This window comes from Triturus cristatus, chromosome 3_2 (genome assembly GCF_964204655.1).
Source record: "Triturus cristatus chromosome 3_2, aTriCri1.1, whole genome shotgun sequence".
In the NCBI taxonomy this organism is placed as follows: domain Eukaryota; kingdom Metazoa; phylum Chordata; class Amphibia; order Caudata; family Salamandridae; genus Triturus; species Triturus cristatus.
In genome coordinates this window covers 1,059,069,959-1,059,075,958 of record NC_140584.1, presented here as the reverse complement: position 1 = coordinate 1,059,075,958, position 6,000 = coordinate 1,059,069,959, and positions in this window count along the sequence as shown.

Genomic DNA, 6,000 nt, shown 5'->3' with positions numbered 1-6,000 from the left:
GGACTGTTCCCATGAGGCACAGGGTCAAGACTGATTTGCATATGGCTGGGTCTGAACTGAGGTGGCGAAGTAAGCTAAAGAACAATGATGGATTCAACTCAGATCTGTGACTAGGGGAGAGTGTGAGTGTCTGAAAAGTGTGAACGATCCGTCCATCATCTCCTTGTGTTTGTGAAGAATGGACTTGGACAGTGTAGGGGTACAGTGCTCATGCAACTGTACCCTCACCAGTGGTATAGTGCACCCAGCTAGAGGGGTGTCTTACCTATACCATAGGCAGTGGGTTGCAGGCATGGCACAAAGGAATGAATGCCATGTCGACTTCACTTTTCTCGAGAGAGTGAAAGAGTGTGAGTGAGTGTGTACAGGACCCCTAAGAGTGGCACAAGATGGCTGCAGCCCTACGAGGCCTTCCATGATCAGTGCCCTTGGTACCCATGGAACCTTTTACAAGAAACTTACATGTGGCCAGAGAGGTGCCAATTGGGGGTACAAAGTACAGTTTTAGGAAATAACAGACCCTTGGAACCGGATTAACAGGGACCCAGGGCACAAAGTCAAAGTGCACCAGAAATCTGGCAAAAAGTGGAAGGGTTACAGCAAAAGAAACGCAGATTCCTACACAGCGCTCCTGTGCAACCGGGCTATAAAAAAACCAAAATATGGACAAAGTCAACAGATCTCACATAAGCGAGACCTAGTAGCTATGCCAATGCTCGTTTTGCTAGCTAACGCGATAGCTCATATGGAAGTTATGATGACCCTCAATATTTACGGTTTGTACATTTAACAAGACAATAATCTCTTACCTAGCTAGAGAGACCTAGAAATTCCACAGGAGTCCAAATTGCACAATGTGAAACTAGAAGGAAACTGTTACTTACCCAGTAGACACCTCTTTGTGGCATGTAGTGCTGTAGATTCACATGCTGCACATATACCTGCCATCTAGTGTTGGGCTAGTTGTTTTCAATCGAGAAGCCTTTTGAGTCATAGGGTTCAGTTACCCCTCCTCTTGCTGGTACTGGCAATGGGCATCAACTCCATTGTTCAATGGTTTTCTCCTGTTAAGGCAGGTGATGACGGAGTGAGATGCAAAGTGACGTACAGAGGGATGTCCTTGCAAAAGAGGAGTGGGAAAGAACATAAATGCAATGGCCACAAGTGTATGATTAGGAGGGTGGGTGCATGTGAACCTACAACAGTACGTGCCACAAACAAACGCCTACTGGGTAACTAAGATATTCCATTTGAGGCATGTGTGGCTGTAGATACACATGCCGTGCAGACTGTAAAGCAGACCTCTGAAATGCGGTGGCCAACCTGTGGGTGTTGCAGTAGATTGAAAAAAGTGTACGGAGTACTGAATGGCCTATTGGCAGGCAGGCACATCAACACAGAATTGTTTTGTGAAGGATTGTGGTGCGCACCAGGTAGCGGCTTTGCATAGGTTAGCTATGGGAACATTGCCCAGAAAGGCCATGGAGTCTGTTTTGGCGAGTGGAGTGGGCTTCAGGAGGGACAAAGAAGGTTCTCTTTGCTTTAGCATCGCAGGTTTAGATGCATTTCACTATCCAACTGGCAATGCCCTATTTGGAGAGGGCCGTTTGAAAAAGCAAAAAATAGTTGCTGAATCTTTCTGAAAGGTTTTGTTCTATCTATATAAAATATGAGGTCTTGTTTGACATCTAGTGTGTGAAGAGCCCTTTCTGCTACTGAGTATGGGTGAGGGAAAAACACGGAGTTCCATAAAATGGTTCAGGTGGAATTGAGGAATAACCTTGGGAAGGAATTTACAGTTGGTGTGTAGTAAGACTTTGTCCATGTGCAGTTGAAGGAAAGGTTCTTCTAGGGTTAGTGCATCGAGCTCACTGACACGTCCAAAGGAAGTAATGGCATCCAGAAAATGCACCTTCTATGAAAGAAACTGAAGGGACAAGAGTGGAGAGGCTCAAAACGGGGACCCACGAGTCTGGCGAGGACCATACTGAGGTTCCAGGACAGAGATGTGGGGTCCAGGGAGGAATTACCCTCTTGAGGCCCTCCAAGGAAGGCTTTGATAACTGGAATTTTGAAAGGGGAAAGCTGTTCTCTACTCTGTTGGTAAGCGACCCCTGCGGCGAGATGAAGTCTAATAGAAGTGAATGCCAGTCCAAAGCAGGTAGTGGGTCTGGGTGCTTCTTACACGATGGCCAGGTTATTAGAGACATCCAAATTCTAAGACTTCAGGAGCCAGATTGCAAGTTTGTAGGATTGCGGGTCTGGGTGCTGTATTTCTCCATTGTTCTGCGTGAGAAGGTCCGGCTGGAACAGGAGACTCTTGTGCAGAACCACCGAAAGTTCCAGAAGGGTCATGAACCACAGTGGGCAGGCCTAAGTGGTGGGGCAAACGGAATGAGAGCAAGGGATGTCTGCTCGAACCTCTGAACAACAAATGGGAGCAGGGGAAGGCAAATATCTCTTACCAAGTTAATCTAAAGTGCATTTTCTTTGGACTGTAGGACCATGGATACAAAGTAGGTATTTTGCATTTTCTACGGTTGCAAATAGGTCTATTGGGGGGGGGGGGGGAGAAGTCCATCGCTGGAAGTACTGGTGGAGGACTTGCTTTGGAGTACCCACTCATGGACTTGTTGCCACATCCTGCTTAGGCGGTCAGCAAAGTAGTTTCCCACCCCAGTAGGGACTTTGCCAGTAGGTGGATTTTGTGACACAGAATCCACCACCAGATGTACTGGGCAAACTGAGAGTTGTGCAGACTGAGTCCCCCTGTTTTTTTAAAAGTAAATGTGTTGTCCATGCGGACGTGGCCAACTTTGCCCACCAGACTGGGGGGAAGGAAATCTTTCAATGCAAGGTGAACTAGGAGTTCTAAATAACTGATGTAAAGGCTCTGGCGTGAGGGTTCTCAATGACAAGGAGTTATAAATAATTGATGTGAAGGCTCTAGTGTTTGGGTTTCCAATGGCATTAGACAATCGAATTTGACAAGTGTGCCCCCCATCCTGAGAGGGATGCGTCCATTGTGATAGTCACCTGAAGAACTGGGTTGAGAAAAGACCACCCAATCAACAGGTTTTTGGTGTTCCACCACAGGAGAGTGTGACAAATGCAGCGGTTACCAACACTGCATCTTCCCAATGACCCTCCGCTGGAGAGCACCGATACACTAGGCATTCCTGCAACCGGCATGTGTAGTCTTGCAAGGGGCACTATTGCAACGCAGGAGGCCATCATACCTAAGAAGAGTGCAACTGTCCTGGCGGGTTGGTTGACAGGGAAGAAGGAGTGTATGAAAAGAGTATATTCTTGCCTCACTGGGGTAGACCAGCCTGCCATCCGAGTCGAGGATTGTTACTACGTACAGCTGAATTTATCAAGGTTGGAGTTGGGCTTTTACGACATTGATGGTAAATCTCACGTTGTGTAGAAGATGTATAGTGGCCAGAGTGTGTTCACGGCACAGTTGGTGGGGGGGAATCCTTGATAAGCCAGTCACGGCCTGCCGACGCAGATGTGCGGCTACCACGGAGCGACACTTTGAGAACACTGGAGGAGTTGTAGTGACCCAGAAGGAGTGTACCTTGAACTTGTAGTGTTTGCCATAGACCACAAATCGTAGCGTCGATGTGATGGGTGTATCGGTATGTGAAAGTATGCGTCCTTCAGGTAGAGTGTAGTCATGAAGTTAAGTTATAGAAGAGGAATGACATCCTGAAGGATGACCAAATGAAAATGTTCTAAGTAGATGTATTTGCTGAGGGGTCTTGACTCCAGAATGGGCCTGAGGGAGCCATCTTTCTTGGGAATTAGGAAGAACAGGGAGTACACCCTGGAGCCTTGCTATTAAGGTGGCACCTGTACAATGGAGCCTTTGTGAAGAAGCGATTTCACCTATTCTTTGCAGTTTTATGTGCTCTGCTGAGAGTTTGTTTTTGGGAGTGGTACTGCGGTAAGTGTGGTAGTTAGATCCAGACAGTAACCATGCTGTATGATGTCCAGCACCTATTGGTTGGCGGCGATGAACCACCAAGTGGGGAAGAACAAAACAGTTTACCTGCAGGTATAGTTTTGCAGCTTAAAGAATTTTCTTGGTTCACATGCTGTGCATTATTCCACCATCTAACGGTTGGGTACAGAACTCATTTTTTTTATAGTCCTTCTCTTTTGGCACCAATGGAATCACCATTTGGTGTCTTATCCTGCTTCCTCCGATGTCATGCCCCTTCCCTGGAAGCTTCTGTGCGTGGTCGCCATCTTCAGATTTTTTCTGTTTTCCTCCTATCTTCTCAAGGAGGCGGTTGGGTCGCAGAGGAATGCAGAAAATTCTTAAAGCGGCTAAACTATACCTTCAAGTAAATATTATTTTGTTTTGCAGCGTGAATCTTTTCTGGATTTACATGCTGTGCACTGATTTTGTGGCAGTTTAACTTGTGGAGATTGGGATGTAAAGGAATTTGCAAATAGATGTTTTAGTATTTTTTGTCCCACTTGAGCTTCATTGTATTGTCTCTGAAATCCATTTAGAGATTGTACCCTTGGTCACTGGCTTTCCTATATTGTCTCCAAATGATACTTGGTTTACCTACTTGTTTTTTCCATATAGTTTATGATCGCTATTCTTGCGTCCAATGTAGGCAACGCTCTTTCTGCATGATCTTTGGGTTCCTGAAAAAAACTTGGTATTTATACTGTCCAGTTTATATGTAAATGTGAAATGACTGGGTAGAAATTGAGGAAATGTCCTCATGACAATTCTGTCCTTGTGGATTTGCAACTACGGCTCTTGGATTTTAAGTGCCTGTAGTTCATCCACCCTAAACAGAAATGTCACTGCAACTAGAAAGGCTATCTTTAGTGTGATCATCATTAACGCGCCCTGGTGTAATGGTACAAAAGGCTTCCTCACTAGATGTGATAATACCAGGTTTAAGTTTCATGTTGGGGCTGGTACCCTATGAGGTGTCGCTATCCTTTTGGCTCCTTCTATGAACTTCTTTATTTCAGTTGTTTTAAAGAAACTCCTTCCTAAATTAGGCCACTATCGCTGCGAAGTGTACCCTCAATAACGAGTAAGTCAGTTTGCAGTCTATTAGGTGTGTCAGATATTTAAAGACTGTTGAGTCCTTTGTGTTGTCCTGTAACAACCCTTTACTTTGGAACCATCTTGAGTATCTTTCCCACTTGGCTATGTACAACTTTCTTGTTGTTCGCAGTCTTGCTTCTCTGAGGATCGACATTGTATTTGCAGCAAATCTAAGTAGCCACATTTGATGTCCTCAGGAGCCATGCTGTTAAACTGAAACATTCTGGCCTGATGCAGAACTCTTCCTCTGTCCACCGACAGCTGATCTTGTAATCTCGGTAACTTCAGGAATTTGCAGTTTGCCATTTCTATTAGTTCTGAGGGGGCAGGGAGTATTAGAGTCATGTTGGAATGTTTGCATTTGTTGATTACCTTGTGTAACAGAGGTTTGGGGAGGGGAAGCGTACGCAAATTTTACTGACCAGTCTGACAGCATTCTCCAAGGATTGGTGGTGTCGATGTCTGGATGCAAAGTACTGGCATTTTGGTTTGCTGGTGTTGCGAATAGATCTATTTAATTTCTCGTAGATAATTTTGTGTTACTCGTTTGAATATTTGAGTACTGCTTGATTGAATTATCACTCATGTGAGGTGGAGGATTGTCTGCTCAGCTTGCCCCCTGCAACAAGGCCTTTCCCTAGCAGTTGAATTGTCGCTAGCTTTAAATCTGGTTTGTCCATTTCCAGATTTGTTGAGCTAATCTGAATAGAATAGAGGATTGTATTCCTCTCGGCTTGTTGAGGTAAGACTGGTGTGTTGTCTGTTTGGACTAATATAGATTTTCCCCATAACCCTTTCTGAAAGTATTTTAAGGCTAGGAACACTGTTTTCAGCTTCAGAACACTGGCATGCTGTACTGCCTTCTGATCTTCCCATACACCTCTGACCTTCAGCAAGCCCACAGGTACTCCCCA